Here is a 17735-nt window from a genome sequence, read left to right as displayed (position 1 = left end):
ATGGCACTTGCTGCTGCTTTTTTTTTTTTTTAAGGGAAATTCTGGGTAGTAAACTGGCACAGTGCAAATTACTGTTGCTGTAATGCATCCTTTTTACATCTTTTTCCAGAATATCACAAGCTTTATATTTGTCGTGGTTCGGTTTTGAAATGGAGTGCAAGGGTATGATGCTCCTGACACCCAGCAGTGCATGGAAGCTGATGTAAAACATTGCCCTCTAGCGAAATTTAGGAGCAGGGACAACTCACAAGAACAAACAATCGGCTGCAGGAAAAGCCAAGTTCTGCAGATTTTGGTGTGAGCAGAATAAATTATGGTACTAGTCCTCTTGGTCAGGGGGCCACGACATCATTCTGTACCAGTGCTCGGCTATGAAATAGCCTTCTTCTGCAAAATATTGCTGTTTCAGGAGGTGACGGAAAAGCTCCATCTCTGGTGTGTTTCCTCTGTGACAGCAATAATGCCCTGTTGCAGTCTTCAGTGATAAATGTGCATGTGCAAACCTTCAAATTACTGCTCCTTTGACTTCCTCCCCTCCTGTGATGTTGAGCACCTTGTGGTAGGGTCATGGAATAAGAACATAGAATCAGAATTGTAGAGAGTTGTCCCACCCCTGCAATGCAGGAATCACAGCTAAATAATCCATGACATATGACCATCCAACCTCTATTTAAAAACCTCTAAAATCTTCAGATAGGGCTGAGAAAGATTCCTGGAATCCGATAGAATCCTGGAAGGTCACTGTCTGCCAGTGTTTTTATTTATTTTTATTTTCTTCAACAATTTATATGCTGCTTAATTACAGTAGAGTACAGGAGACTCAATAAGGAGGAACTAAAAATGAATTAAAACCATAAAACCAGAATTCAATTTTAAAAGCCTTTTGGAATAAATAATAATAAAAATAAAATCTTCAGTAGGCACCAGAAATTCATCAGAAACTGACCTCAGCTGGCAGGTAGTTTCATAAACGCTGCTTGTTATATTACCCCATATTTAGATCTCATTTAATCTCCCCATTGTTGATCTGTTAGCAACTGATCAAGCCATAGTATTTATTATAATGCACTGATTATGTAGAATATCTAACCTGGTTTAGAGCAGTTTTCCTAAACAGCTCTCCTCCACGGTTGGAGGCAGTAGTCCTCTGAATGCTAGTTGATGGGAATAACAAGTGAGGAGAGGGCTCTTGTGCTTAGGACCTGCTTTGGGGCTTCCCATAAGTACCAGTCTGGTCATTGTGAGAACAGGATGCTGGACTAGATGGGCCTTTTGTTGACCTTTTCCCCACTCTGCAGTCTGGACGGCTTGGCTTACATTGTCTTTTCACTTCATCCGTAACCAGCTCACTTATCTCACTCAGATCCAACCATCCATTAATCCTCCTTCTGCTGCCAAATGTTTGATCGTTTGCATTTGCAAGTTGCGTGCTTTTCAAGTTTTGTTCTAGTTAACAAGGCTGAGGATTGATGTACACAAAAGTGTGGATTGAAGGTGAGACAGACCCACAACCCAGTGTGTGTTGTTGAGGACAGAACAGTCAGAGTAGACAATGCTGAGCTAAATGGACCCGTGGATTGAATTGGAAGCTCCATATGTTCGCTAATACTCCAATCTGCTTCAGCTATGCATTGCCGATGCTTTCTACTGCCGGTTCTTTTAAACACATACATACTGAGTCAGACTTGGCTGTAGAATTGTTAATTGGTTAATAGTTCCAAGTGTCACTGAAGTCCTAGTTAATTAGACAAGTAATAGTTAATTACTGAATCCTACACCATGTTGGCAAAATAGCCAAGGGCATTTCCTTATACCTACTGTTTTGCATGTTTTAGCAACCTTTTTATTGGTGTATCATCTGGCTTAATTGACTCCGTAGCGGATGCTTTCCTCACTTCCCTCTAGCTGCAACTCTTCCCTCATAATTTGAAGCAGGGATCAGGCCTGGGAGCTTTGAAGTAATAGGCTAGTTCTGAGAGGGTGCAAAAAAATGTGACGGAGGGTGTTGGCTCTGGAAGGCCAAAGGAGAGCTGGAAGTGCATTTGGTGGGGAAGAGGAGGAGGAAGAGCTGAGGAGGAAGGAAATGTAGATGGGCAAAAGCCCAGATTGCAAAACCAGTCAGCAGCACAGAGTCTTACCTATTCCTCACTCGAAGAAAAAGCTTGACAGTGTAAGCAAGAGCCAATGAGAAGGGACCAGGACTTCCAGCAAGTGATCATCTCAGTATGGTGCCCTAGCAAAGGAATAGGTCAGTGGCCCCTGGATTATCTTAGCCCTTGAACTGGTGATTCCTAATAGGTTATCAGCATGGGCAGTTGCTGGGTACATAAACAGGCCATGGCTCAAATTTGCATAAAATTTGCTTATAGGTGCCTCTGGGTAAATCAAGGTGGTCGGTGGTTAGGATCTCACCAGCACAGCATTCTGCAATACACTCATCCATTGTATATGCAAAGTAAAAAAATAATTACATTTCTTTTTTTCAAGTTTAAAAGTGGTTTGTTTCCATAATGGTCATAGGCCCCAATGGAAGTAAATATATTTCATATGTATAAAATGAGGGATAAATCTCATAATTTACAACGGGCAGAAGTTGAGTCAGCCTAAAGTGTTGCAGCGCTTACGCTGAAGACCGTTTTGGGTTTTTGCTTGCAAAAATATCTGCAAGAATACTACAGCTTCCCGTTTCTGTTGAGACTTTTCTGTGTATTTAGGCAAGGACTGCTCTGGAAGTCTCTTTTCTCTCCCCCCCCCCACCAGCTGTTCCCCATTTCTCTTATGCTCCTGACTGACCTTTGTGAGAACAGGGAATCTCCTTGAGACAGAAATATAATATAAATTAATGGAACGGGTGTATGCAATTGTAAAGAACTGACACTCTCTGAACATGTACAGAGAGGTTTTTTGTTTGTTTTAGCTTTGGAGAACTTTGTGGCAATGAACAATGCCCCTTCATCACTGAGAAGCCCACACTGGCAAGTCCATGCTCCTTTGAGGGTCGGGGCAGATCTTCCAAGTCACAAAATGTGATGTCTAGACTGGCTCAAATGCATGTTCCTAGATAAATAACCACAGATATTGTCCTGTTTTTGAAGGCTGTCAAGTCGTTAACAACCCACCTTTCCTGTCTAAGGAATTGATTGCTCTAAGGTACAAGCTTCTCGTGTTTTGTTGTTGGCTGTTTGAAACCAGAGCTCATCCGGAGGAATAAACTTTTGAAGCAGCATCTTGCCTCTGAACTGGATTATCTCATTTTGCTATCGTAGTGATAACCATCGATAGGCCTATTCACCTTGGATTTGTCTCACCCCCCCATTTTAAAAAAGTCATTTAAGACAGCAGTCATAATCATCATCACATCTTGTGATTGTCAGCAGAATAGGTGGAATCAGATGATTTCAACCGAAATCCAATGCTTTTTCTGTAGAATAAGTGACGCTGGCGTAATAGGCTCCTATTACACCCCTGAATTATGGTTATTATGATTGTGTGTGCATCTATATCTATGATATAAATAAATAAAATTCCTAATTGTGTGTACTATTTCAGAAAGACTATCCACAGACTGCAGGTCTGTAACTATGAGCAACAGGAGATATATATTCACCCACTGGCGATGCTTGATGTTGTTCCAGCCTGCGAATGCTCCTGCTGCTCCTTCTGTACTAAAGCAGGAGGGATGGAAGGAGAGAGATCTATTTTGGCAGGTGGCAGTCCAGGAGGTGGGTGGTAGGGGAGAGGGGACCACGTCATTCTGTTGTAGTCAGGATTTACAAAGATTAGCTTGCTTTGCATGCATCGAGAGATGTCGTCCTAGTTTCCCATTTTAATAAAAACTATATGCATGCATGTTATATTTTGTTAACAGTTAAATGCCATTCCAGCCCCCGAGCAAGTTAATAATGTACATTCTCCATATGCTACTTAATCTAAAGTTTGTGTGTGTGTGTTTTAAAGCCAATTTCATACACGGTGGATGCTGAGCCATTGCGTCAGTGTATTTTGTGCCATCTTATTGTACATTTATGTACTCATATATTACACAGTGTAAGCGAGCATCCGCCGACAAATTAATATTCGTCATGGTTATCTTCTTTTTTTAAAAAAAGTATCTGCTTTGAAAGCATGTTATGCATGTGGCTGTGCCCCCACGCTGTTGTGTGTTCCGTAGTGAACACTGCTGAAATAACGTAACTTGGCTCAGCTTTGTAAATATCTAATTCATTTGAGAGGTGAAGTGGGAAGTAAGCAGCAAGGACTCAATAATGCAATAAGACAGGCGTAGCCAGTGTGGTGACTTCCAGATGTTGGACTACAACTCCCATAATCCCCTGTCCATTGACCATGACCATGTTAGCTGCAGCTTATGGGAGGTGGAGTCCAATAATGTCTGTTAGGCACTTGCTTGCATTAGGAAGATCTCCAATGCAAGCTTTTTTGAAAGGAATGTGGGTAGCACATAATCATTATATCCAGTGGAGCTTGTCAAGGGAACTTTCTGCTGGATTGTGCTCACAGTTATTATCTTGAGGACTGGTATATTAAAACAACAGCAACAGCCTTATATTCATAAATAGAAAAACAAAATGGGCTCAAATCACCAAACCAACCAAAATACAATATGTTAGGGATACATCGGGATGTTTATGGCAATCTCTTCTGATATCTGGCAGGCAACTACATACAATGCAGTCTTCTACAAGTCTACTTAAATTTAAGAACCTGCTGGAAAGTAAGCAAGCTGGTGAATGAGTAATGGGTTGCTCTGTTCTTCCTGTGCCAGTCCATTCCATGCTCACTGTGGAGGAAGGAAAGTATCTTCCTCCACAGTCAGTGTGGAAATGGAGTGGGCTGATGGATAGGGTTGGTAGGTGGCAGTGCAGATCTTCCTGGTAGACGTCACCTTTTCCCTAGTCTACAAAGTAGCTTGTTGTTCACTTCTTTGCAGTTAAAATGCAAAGGCAAGCCAGTTCCTCTCCAACTTCTTTGCAGGGGGTTGATTTAAGGGATGGCTAATGGTAAAGATACCAACACAGAGAAGCAACCCATCCAATAATCTGTAGCCTTCTAGCCTTTGGCAGCCAATTGCATGGGAAATTAAAAGGTAGAGAATAGATTTTTTAAAAAATGCAACAGAGTTTGGAAAGAGACTTGAGATCTTGAAAGAGACTTGATCTTAGGCTGCATTTGCAGGGACACAGATCCATATGGCTTTAGAAGATAAAAACTGCCTTGTTGGATCAGACCAAAGGTCTGTTTTGTTCAGCATTCTGTTTCATGGTTGGCTTATAATTAGTTATATGCTAAGGCATAATTGCTCTGTATCATATATGATGCTGCAGCAAAAGGTTATGATCTGAATTCTGGGTGTGTGATGTGCAGTCTTGCTATTTTTAGTTCTAGCCTTGTTAACTTGATTTATCTTCCTATGTGCTTCAGACATGCATGTGCATTTGCCACCTTCCAAGTCTACTTAACTGCATCTGATGAAACAGGTCATGACTTATGTAAACTTATGTCACGGTAAACCACAGGACACAAGTATGATGACTATTCCTGTCAATTTGGACTGTCTGGATAGCAAAGTGCTGGGGCATGTGTTTTTCTCCATCCCCTCCTTCTGCCAACAAGGTTTATAATTTGATTCAAAATTCGACATCAGAGGTAGCTAATGGGGTTCCCTCCAGGTGTGATTGGGCTGCAACAACTCCCATCATCCCTGACTAGAGACCAGGCTGGTTGGGTGTTGGGAGTCCAACAACATCTGCAGAGCAACACATTGGCTTCCCCTGCTCTGCATCAACAACTTCAGTAGAGATGGGCAACCTGTCTTCTTAACCCTGCACATCACCCTTTTCTGAAATAATCTGGAGTAAAAAGGTTAATTTCTTGCATGTACAATGGATGCCCAGAAATTTCAGGTTTCAGATTGGATCCAGATTGGTTCCTTATGCAGGGTGTTGGGAGCAGTCATTTGGATTTATTGCATGTGCAAAGCAGTATTCAGAGACAATGGCCACATGCCCTTCAAGCTGTGACAAGACCTAAATGGTTATTCCCCCTACTAGGGGATTGAGCACTGCTGCGTGTTGCCGCTGTGATCCCAAGTCTCCACACAGCAAGAGATTTCAGGGGCACAGCACTTACTACCTAGGTTTGGTTTCCTTCAGAATGAGGTTGAGGGCTTACTGGCATTTTGTACTATTTGTATTTACTTACATATATACAGGTTGTACATAGGTGAAGGTACAGCATTAAACTATCTAACACAGCTCCCCCCACCCAAATTCATTGCACCCACACCTGGTTTTAGGACAATGTTCTTCAACATTAGGACCCCACAGAACTGAAAGGTCAGTCGTTTTCATTCACCTTGGCCAATGGTCAGGGATGATGAGAGTTGTAGTGCAACAACACCTGAGACCCAGGGGCACCTTTTTGGGCCTTCAGAGCTAAAAAACAAACGAACACCCAGTTCTGTCCTTTTCTCAGTTGCACACAGCCTGCTTCAAACAACAGGTACTTGGATTACAGCCATTCCTTAGGGGGAGGTGGAAGAGGCATCCCATTCAGATATTTGTCGGCTCTTCAGAACCACCTGCCTAGATTTCTCTAACAGTGGGAAGCTGCCAGGCTAAACTTGTCCAACAGGTTTGACCCACTCCAAGAGTCTTCTTTTTAAAGCAGTCACAGGATCACAGAGTTGTAAGGCACACCAAGAGGCCATTTAAGTCAACCCCACCAATGCCATAACAATATGCTTGCTCTCAATTCAACACCCAGGCAACTGTGTAAACAGAAAACAACATTTGTCACATGGGCTTTTAGGATCTGTCAGCTTGATTAGGATTTTTCTGGTAATATATGTGTGACCATGGTATTTGTAAACATAGTGTAATTATTGTTTTCTCTTGGAGTGGCTCAGTACAGTTTAGTGAAGGGATGGGGAACCTGTGGCCTTACAGATGTTGCTGGACTAGATTTCGCTTTTAAGAAGGTACAGGATTGTTTTCTGCTGGGTGCCTGATTTCTGTTTGGGGCAGATGGCGAGTGTGGCAAATCTTTCATTGACATAAATAAAATAAATAATATTTTTTTGTGAGGCTCCTGGGAACTTCTAAAGTAATTTTTGGCTCCATCTATAGGCAGAATGAGAGAATGGAAATGAATGGATTCTACATTTATTCAAATTTGTGTGGGTGTGGGAGAGAGAGAGCTATAGAGAGAAATGAAAGAATCACATATGATGGCAAAGATAGCAGGCTAGAATTAGCAAAATATATTGACTGAAACTGAAAATTATTTCATAGGAGAATTTCATTATTATTATTTAGGCCTAATAAGAGATGCTGAGTGACTGACATAAGTGTTGGTATTATTGGAGGGCAAAGCGGATAAGCTACTTTGCTGGGTGTGTAAGTTTTTAGCCCTGCTGCAGAGGGGCATCTGGGTGCACTCATTTTCAACTTTATTTCATTATGTTGGGTTTGAAATGGGTTTATTTGAATGGGCTTGGCGTTTGTAGACCAATATTCAAGGAGTCCAGAACATCTGTAGTCAAAGGGTATGGAAATGCAATTCAACAGGGAGAAATGAGGAAATGGTTTCTCAGCTCTTCACGCAGTTTCCTCTGCAGGGATATTGCTGCAGAGTTCAGCAAGTGTTGTGCAGCAGGGACCACCCAACTTTTCCCATCTTGGAAGGGGAGCAGGCCCATTACAAAATTCACAAAATAAGTTGGACACGTGAAAGGGCACTGGGATCCCTCCCCTGAGAAACGAGTATTGCACCAGCACTGGAGAGGCTGGGATTACCAGAGAGAGTAGATTTTGGTGGTGTGCCTTTCTCAGTGCAAGGGCCGCATTTCCTTCTCAACAATTTTCTGAGGTCCACATGTAATGGTGGGAGGGGCCAGAAGCAAAAGTAGGCAGAGCAGTGTATGTAAATTTCACCATCAGCCAGTAGGCTATTTTTGATACACCCCCATATCCTCCATCTAGACAAGCAAAAAGAAATGCCAGAATTCCTCCCAACGAGGCAAAGCCATTTGATAATGCCAAGGTTGCAGGTTTGGTCCCCGCATAGGAGAGCTGCATGTTGCTGCCTTGCAGGGGGTTGGACTAGGCGATCCTCAGGCTCCCTTCCAACTCTACAGTTCTATGCTCTATGATAGGATGCTAAGCAGGGCCAGTGAGTGGGAGAGTGCCAAGGGCCAGATAGAGAAGTTGGGGTTCCCCATCCCTGGAGTAAATGGAAGCCCACCCTGCTCTAGGAATTACGAGTTTCTGTGATTGGGGCAGTCTCATGATAATGTGTAATCCATTCCATGGAACACCGCGGCTGCTGAAGAGAAAGGTCAAGGCTGTTTCATATGTGCAGAAAGAGGATGGAGCCAGTGACTCACAAACCCATCTTTTGCACTTCTGCGTAATGTGCAGAGGGAGAACTGGTACATTTCCCTTCTGACAGGGGGTTCCACACGCATTTCGGGCCCTGCTTACTTTGCCTTGGGGACTGTTGAAATTCTATGAAGCTGCAATGAGGGAAGTGAAAAGATTGGTTTTGCTTGGGGAAACCCCACACTTTAGGCCTGGGGCGGGAGCTATGGGGATGTGAGACAGCTTGGATTTCATGCTATTTCCAAAGAGACAACCAAATCCTTGACAGGGAAGGCAGGAGAACTGCAACACACCAAGTTAAAATTTATGTTGTGGTTTGAAGTCACTGGCCACATCTGTGGCAGCAGCTAGCTTCTGTAGAGTGAATTACTTTAAAATGTATACAATATTATGGAACTATTTGTGGCTGCTGCTTTATTGTATAAAGGTAAAGGTAAAGGGACCCCTGACCATTAGGTCCAGTCGTGACTGACTCTGGGGTTGTGGTGCTCATCTCGCTTTATTGGCCAAGGGAGCCGGCGTACAGCTTCCGGGTCATGTGGCCAGCATGACTAAGCCACTTCTGGCGAACCAGAGCAGCGCACAGAAACACCGTTTACCTTCCCGCCGGAGTGGTACCTATTTATCTACTTGCACTTAGATGTTCTTTCAAACTGCTAGGTTGGCAGGAGCAGGGGATTCGAACTGCCAGCCTTCTGATAGGCAAGTCCTAGGCTCTGTGGTTTAACCCACAGTGCCACCTGCGTCCCTGCTTTATTGTATAAAGTAGGGCTATTTGCCGTGAAATCTGTGGCCCGATGGAACCATCCCTAAGGCTGTGGGCAGTTGGGCAGTGTGAAGAGTATCATTTCAGTTAAAGTCTTGTTGCTTCTCACATGGTACCAGCAACTCTTTATTATTTTTTTAGCTGCCTTTATTTTTCAGCACCCTTCAGGCAAAGTGTTTTGGATGTACATGGAGACATTACAGAACTCATGGCTGAACACCTTTTTTAAATGGAGGGTTCCTTTCCTATGGAATGCCTTCCCCAGGTGGTTTGTTTGGCACCTACTCTTTTGCCTTCTGGGTACCAGGAGAAAACATTAAAAAAATATATTCCCCAGGCTTGTTTAATGATTATGATTAATAAAGAAATCACCAGGTTGGGTCTGGAGCATCCTTTCCCTTCAACGAAGGTTGCCTTCCATGCAGGTGGGCTCAAGATTTAATAAAGGCTCTGTGGTAGAGGAACAGCAAAGGGGGAGAGAGATGGTTTTTGCTAACTCCCTGGACCCCTTCTCATGCTTCTTGGGGGGGTTCCCCCAATCAGAGCAGATTTTCAGGAGGCAGCTGCGGGAGGAAGACAGACAAAGCAAAAACTTACGCTCTCCCATTTTCTTCAGCATGAGTGCAATTGCACCTCCGTTGTAGACCGTTGACTTGTTATTTTGGATTGTAAGCCACTCAGAAAGTGCCAGTAGCACTGAAGATGCCGGGGTGTCAATATTAGAAATGTTTTTAAAAGGAGATTATATCAAGAAGGTGCCATTTTGTACATCCCTTGAAAGAAGGCTCGCCGCAAGTGTGCAAATCATTTGCCTATAACTTCCTGTGGGGATGTTTTGCTTTGTACACGTGGTTGTCTTTGTGTAGCTGCTTCCTGGCAGCAAACTCAGTGGCACCTCCGCCTACTCTCAAGTAGACTTGCTCAGCAGCTGCTGGCTAGCAAAAACCCACCCACAGTAACATCACAATATGTTCAGCAGTTCATTGTATGAGAAGATGCTGCACAAAAATGATTAAGGTACTCCTCAGTTACCCTGGGGATATGTATTTGCCCCCAGGCCCAATTAGGATAGTGAGACACCTCAATCTCAGGCGCTTACCCAGGGTTCGATGCCAAATTGAATAAAATACAGGGGAGGGGGAGGTAAGCCCCACCCAGCATAATCAGACACACCCCATTTGAATGGCAATGCCTATCAACTTGGGGGGGCAGCCCCCTCAAATATTTTATTAGGGGGGCTGAAGACCCCATGGCCCTTGGGAGTTGGCTCCTATGTTACACAAATATACAACCTGAGCCTACATTGGAGGGGCTCAGAGCATTAATACCTCAGAAGGTCTTGCTTCTCCCATAGTTATACTTTGGGATTCCAGCAGAAATCAGGAATGGCTCTCACTCTCAGGCTCCTGCCTGCCTCTAGCCCATCATAAAGGTAAAGGTAAAGGTAAAGGTACCCCAGAGTCGGTCATGACTGGACCTAATGGTTGGGGGTCCCTTTACCTTTACCTTTTAAGGCACACAGCCTACCCCCCCTCCAGCAACTAACAAATATGTGTGTGTGTGTGTGTGTGTGTGTGTGTGTGTGTGTGTGTACTGTGTGTGTGTGTGTGTGTGTGTGTGTGTGTATGCATCTGCTTTCCCTTTCTCACTGGTACCTCTCTGCACTCATGACCTAAGAAGGCCTGACCTTTAAAATGTGGCACTTGCATGAATCCCTTTGAAATGAAATGGGGTTTTTCCCAGCAGAGCTTCTTAAGGACAGCAGTTCAGATGGAGAAATGCCAGGCGCCCAGCCTTTCTCTCCCTGGCAGCACTTACTAGAATTGTTCCCTGAAAGTGTTCCTTCCACCAAAAAAACTGGTCCAACCTGACCCTGTTTGGCTTTCCCGGTGAGAAACGGTTCATTGTCCTGGCTGGTGTGGCTTCAAACCAGCGTTAAAACCTGGAGAGACATGGGAGGGAATATTTAATCCCTATCCAGATTTTGGCGGTCTGAACACCAACTCAAGCCACTCCAGTTGCATAAACTGGAGCTTTCTGAATCAGCTGAGTCCCCTTTTCTCCCTCCTCCAGGCATGGCTGCATATAGTACTTTTTATTTTAAGGGCTCTCTTCCCTCCCCCCCCCATTGCGTGCCTCAAAAAAACAAGAGGAAATGTAAGGAGTTGATTTGCTGAAGCTTGTTGCTTCCTCCTACCACTGTGCTGGGTTTTTGTTTTGTTTAGTTGGAGACTGGGCTCTAAATATATTTCAGACTGGGGGAATTTCTCAACTGCACTGCAGTAAGTGAATGCGTAAAACGCAGCTGTACTCACTGTTAGCCGCAGCTGAGTGCAGTGGATATTAAGGGATTGCAGATATGCTCTGTGTGAGATGTTGTGGGCCTCTGTGTCTTATGTGTGGGGAGGTGGGGTGGGGTGGGGGGAGGAAGCAAGCTTTTAAAAAGGGATTCCCTAGTTTAATGCCATTAGGCATTCAATTCCCCACGCTCCAGTGTGTAAATTGTTTGGATGTTATTAGATTTAAACTGCCACTCTTTGGAAATGTATTTGCCCTGAACAAGGTTGCTGATGTCACTGGTAAGAGTTCACACATCCTGGGAGAGGCTCAAGATTGAAACTGAGGTGTATCTGATTCAGCCCCAAGGCAGAAAAACTGGATGAGGCAGGTCTCTCTCTCTCTCTCTCTCTCTCTCTCTCTCTCTCTCTCTCTCTCTCTCCTCCCGCCCCACTGACCCCACAACAGTCTCCTCTCCTTCTTATAGAATATGTAGCTTTTGAAATTGCATGCACTTGACAAATAAGGAAGTGTTTTGTGCTAAATTCAGCTTTTATTCTAAGGTCACAGAATGTTCCTTTTAATTCTGACATTTAAAAAAATTGTGTGTTTGTGTGTGTGTGGAACAAGCAGCTAAGCTTCAAACTGTTATCTGAGTAGTCCTACCGATTGCAGTGCTGCTGCTCAGAAGAAATAAGTTTTGAGACTCCTGAGCTTACAGGCACTCCCCCCCCCCAATTCTTTATTCTAAGAATTTGATCCTACCTGTCAGGTAAAGATGCTCTCTGGTCCGTTAACAAGCTGAAATGCATGTAAGATGCAATAAAACAACAACACCAAGGCATTAAAAGAATACTGGCTTGTTTTTTACATAGTTTTATTGCACTGGTGTATATCGCTAGAGGAGTCTGCCTTGAACAGGCCTTTATTTGTGACTAAGGATGAAACTGAGCAACTTGCGTCTTACTTCTGCATAAGATTGTACTGCACGTCCTGTTGAAATCGGTTGGGTTTGTGTTAACCGTAAATAATCTGTTCTTACTTGGTTACAGTGGGACTTAGATGACTAGACTGAGGCCCAGCTGTTTTTCAACCTTTTGGCTTGTTCAAATAATTGACTCTGTGTTACATGTATGTCACGGTTACCAAGTTACATATGTGCTATGTATAACATATATATTTGCTGAACCCTTTTTAGCACCTACCAAGAACATTTTTCTTGTCTAGCTTATCCAAATGTATAGAAAAAGGCATTTGTTGTAATCTGTATTTAGTTTAACTATTGATTTCAATTATACTTTGATTTTTTTTTAAAAAAACCTGTTATTAACCTACGTCCTTTATTGACAAATGTAATGTTTGTTTTATCTTTTGTAAAACACTTAGAGGTTCTTTTTTTTATTTTACAATCTATCAGTATATAAATTGTGATAAACAACCAAACATAGTTACAAGTGATCTAGATTATCCTACAGTCTAGTTAGGCACCAACTGTAGCATTTTAATCTGTTAGCTGCATGTTCACCTTTATCTTAATGCCATTCTGTAGAATTCTTAGTCCAATCAGATGATAAGCAGGTCACAGTTCTGCCTGCCTAGGACAGAGCCTGGATTTCTGCACAGTATAGTAAAGTGATTAGCCTCAGATCTTCCAGAGGAGAGAAAACGTGGCTTAATGATAGAGTGCATGCTTTGCATATTGAAAGTCCCAGGTTTGATTTCTGCAAAGCCACTTCCGCCCTTCGGAGGTGGTGATGCAAGCTTCACGGCCCCCCGGCGCAATTGGGGGGATTCCTGGCTGCATCACCTCCTGGCCAGCCAGTCGGCTGGCTCTTGGGGTGTGGCCTGCCTTATTTAAAGCAGGACGAAGCCAGGGATCTCCCTCTTTGCTGCCTACCAGCTGTTCCTGCTTTTCCCACCCTCCTGCCCTATAAGGTTTTCGTTCCTTGACCTTGCTATGGACCTTGGTTGGTCGCAATTGAGGGGTCTGGTAGGAAATTTTCCACTCGGCAAATTGGCACAAGCCACTTGGTTTTCACCTACCTCATAACAAATTGTCACAACTTTCTTGGTATTGGTGGTTAGGCATTGGTATTGTTCTGTAGATGGAAGAGGGGAGGTAGCGCCATCACCTGCCCCGCATATTGAAGGGTAGTCCAATAAAGGATTCCGGGGTGTGTGGCCCTGTCCGAAGCCTGGGGAGGTGAGGGCCTAAGGTACACCCCCTATCGGTGACCCCGGGGGAGTTCCTAGTTGATGTGCATCAGCAGGACTCCCCCTACTGGTGGTTAACCCTTCCTGGACTTCTAGTGGATGGGCTGAAGTCAGATATAGTTGGTTAGGACCAATGCCTAAGCCAATCACCTGTAAGCAATAAAAGTTGTGGCCTTATTTAGCCCATTAACCTTAATAATTGTGTCATGTGTCATTATTTCCACTGTGTGTGTGTGGGGAACTCACCACATAATATCCAGGCAGAAATGAGACACTTCTACCCAAAATCCTGGAGAGCTGCTGCCAATCAGTGTAGATGGTACTGAATTAGATGGAGCAATGCCGTGACTCTGGACTCAGCTACATTGGCAAAGAAAAAACGCTTTATAAGCGGTGTTTATGCATTCTAACCCTGTGACACCAGATGGCGCTGTGGAGTTCCGTTTTTGTTCACCCGGCTTTTCATACAAAGTTTGCAACGCACTAACTGAAACGCTTCTTTGATATGTCTTGATCCAGTCTCTGTCTCTTGCCATTTTGTTTCAGGTCTCCCTAACAGCAAACTTGAGTAGTTGAGGGCCTATCAGTGTGGAAGCAAAATGAGGGGGTTACTCTTTGGGTACGCAGAAGCTTGTAAAATGGGAAATTAAATGGAAAAGAACTTTTTAAAAGGCCACAAAATTGCCTTTCAAGGATCTGTGACGTTCCGGGAGTTGCACAATGTTGAGGGTAATGGAGGAGGAGAAGGAAGAGAGAGAGGAAACTGGAGGGGTGAAGAGGGGATTGACCTGTTCAAGCCCCTAACACTTTATAGCAAGCATTCTGGAGGGGAAGGATTAGGAATGAGAAGAAAAGCACACGGGGAATCTCCGTTGGATAATGTAGGCTTTGAATGTGTCTCAAGGCAAAAAAGCATCTTTATCTCAGTGTATCTTTTTGGCTGCACTGTTCAATGCAATAATGCTACTTTGGCCCTGAGTCCCTCACTGAATATAATTTTTCTTTGAAGACATTGTGGTTCTCTGCCCACTTTGCCAGGATGTATATTTTTATTATTATTTTCCCCTGGGCCACTTGTCCCCCCCCTTTCCCTTTTGGTTTTATGCAACTAGTGATCAGATAACAGAGTGAAATGATTTCCTTGGGACTGAACATTGTATGTTCCCCTCTTGCACCTGAGGTGTGAGAAGGAAGATGTATAGAATGCTTAATTTAGACAACCAGAAATAAATTTAATGCATGTAGGAACTTTTTATTGTGTAGTCACAGAGGGGCTTTTGAAAACTGTATCCTCATCACAACTATCATTCACTGTATGTAGATGATGATGATGATGATGATAATAATAATAATATGTCAACTATATCAATGGGATATCTGTAAAATCTATACAGTAGAGAGTGTTCAAGAGCTTTTTCCAGGAACACTGTAAACATTTCATTTCAAAAGGTTGTTTCACATTGCATAGATTAAAAAAGGTAGACAGGTGGGCAATATGTTTGTTCGAAATGTTGTTAATGTTTTGCAGTGAGAAAGTACAACACAACATGGGCTGTATCTGACTAAGTCATACCTGGATTAGACCCATCAAAACCATTGGGCTTAAGTTGTTGTTGTTGTTTAGTCGTTTAGTCGTGTCCGACTCTTCGTGACCCCATGGACCAGAGCACGCCAGGCACTCCTGTCTTCCACTGCCTCCCGCAGTTTGGTCAGACTCATGTTTGTAGCTTTGAAGACACTATCCAACCATCTCGTCCTCTGTCGTCCCCTTCTTCTTGTGCCCTCCATCTTTCCCAACATCAGGGTCTTTTCCAGAGAGTCTTCTCTTCTCATGAGGTGGCCAAAGTACTGGAGCCTCAGCTTCATGATCTGTCCTTCCAGTGAGCACTCAGGGCTGATTTCCTTAAGAATGGATAGGTTTGATCTTCTTGCAGTCCATGGGACTCTCAAGAGTCTCCTCCAGCACCATAATTCAAAAGCATCAATTCTTCGGCGATCAGCCTTCTTTATGGTCCAGCTCTCACTTCCATACATCACTACTGGGAAAACCATAGCTTTTACTATACGGACCTTAGGGCTTAAGTTAGTCACAGCTAACTTTACCCATTGAAACCAAATGGACTTCACTTGGCGCCTCAATTAGTTATGTGACCATAACTATAGTAATTTGACTTACACTGGGGTTAAATTACTATATTATCTTGGGCTTGAGCAAGACACTCACCCTTAAACTCTTACTTCCTGAAATATTCTTGGAGTTGAGTGTTGATTTCATGCTCTTTATTTCAGCTCATGGTGAGTGAGTATGTCCCCTAACCCCCAAAACTCTGGCTATATATACATTATTTACACAATGGGTCCCACGTGATTGACTGATTCCACTCCCCTCCTGGAGCCTGATTGGGCTGCTCCTGCAGGCCAATCAGGTTGCTGATTCACTTTCTCCTGGAGCCCAATTGGGCTCCTGCAGGCCAATCAGGTTGCTGCCTTCTATGATCCTACCTGCCTATTGTTCTAGGATCCAAGCTCAGTATAGTGGTACCTTGGGTTACAGATGCTTCAGGTTACAGACTTTGTTAACTCAGAAATAGTACCTCGGGTTAAGAACTTTGCTTCAGGATGAGAACAGAAATCGCGGGCGGCAGCGGGAGGCCCCATTAGCTAAAGTGGTACCTCAGGTTAAGAACAGTTTCAGGTTAAGAACGGACCTCCGGAACGAATTAAGTTCTTAACCTGAGGTACCACTGTACATGACACTTCCCTTTCCTTTCACATCCATTGCAAATAGCCTGTTTCGTTTGCCTGCAGAAAGACAAAAAGAAAAAAAGGATCTGTTCCTCATAAAAATAATTACCCCATTCATTCCAGATTCCAGTGTGTCTCTTGGGTCTGTTTCACATGAGAGCTGGCATTCTAATGCATTGGGCACATGCATTATTTTGCAGGAGTGGAGTCTATTCTTATGCCAAAATGAATTGTATGTTCCTACAAGTGCATAAACCACATTCCTTTTTTTCTGTGGCGGGGGGGGATCTTAACCCTTGCCCAACTCTTTGAGGGCCACATGCCAGCAGTTGGTGTGGCCAAAAGTGGGCATGCTCTTCCCCATACAGGACAACACAGCACATAGTTCTCCCCTCCTTAAGTGAGGAGAGTCCTGTTATCTGTTTTATTTTATTTTTTAATTCAAACTTTTACCAGATTATGAAAATCACAGATCCTTGTTAACTTGTTCAGTCATCTGCCTCTGATCAAACCTGCCTCAATTTTGGCCATCAGAAAAAGAATAAGTCAAATACTGGACTATGTAGAGAGATTCTCAGCTGTTCCGTATTCTTTCCACAGACCACCTGTATAGAACTCAAGGGCCACTGTTTCAGAACCTCTGATTTATTTAATTATGTGTTGATCAAAAACAAATAGCACCAGAGGATGGACAGGAAAAAAGTAACGATTGCTCCCCTCGGCAGAGGGGAGTCTGTGGCATAGATAACTGGGAGTTTGGACAATAACACCTGGGACAATAAATTTACTGGGAAGATAATGTATGGATTCTCAGCAAAGTATTGGAAGACACAAGAACTACCCACACTGGAAGAGTGGCAGACGAAGGTGATCGATTACATGGGACTAGCAGAGATGACGAGCAGAATCCGGGACCAAGGGAAAGAGACGGCGGAAGAAGATTGGAAGAAATTTAAACTTTATCTTAAAAATATTTGCAAAATTATTGAGTGCTAAAATGTCATGGGTAAAGCATAACAGATTTGCAGCGATAAATGATTGGATAAGAGGAAAGAAAGAGGTAAAAAAAAGGAATTAATAATAATTTGGATCAGGGGTTGCTGAAAAAAAAAAGGTTAAAACAGAGATGCAGAAAAGGGAGGCATGGGGAAGTCGCTGAAATTGGGTATATGAAAAAATTTGTGAAATTATACATGTTTGTATGTTTGTTTGTTAGTGTATGTCTTTTGTATTGTTTTATATTATATGTTGAAAAACCAATAAAAATTTTATTTAAAAAAAAAAAGATAATGTATGGATTCTCATTTTTAAAAATTGTTCCATTGATTTCCAGG

This window comes from Podarcis raffonei, chromosome 1, assembly GCF_027172205.1.
Source record: "Podarcis raffonei isolate rPodRaf1 chromosome 1, rPodRaf1.pri, whole genome shotgun sequence".
Lineage (NCBI taxonomy): Eukaryota > Metazoa > Chordata > Lepidosauria > Squamata > Lacertidae > Podarcis > Podarcis raffonei.
Note: the sequence above shows the minus strand (reverse complement) of the source record.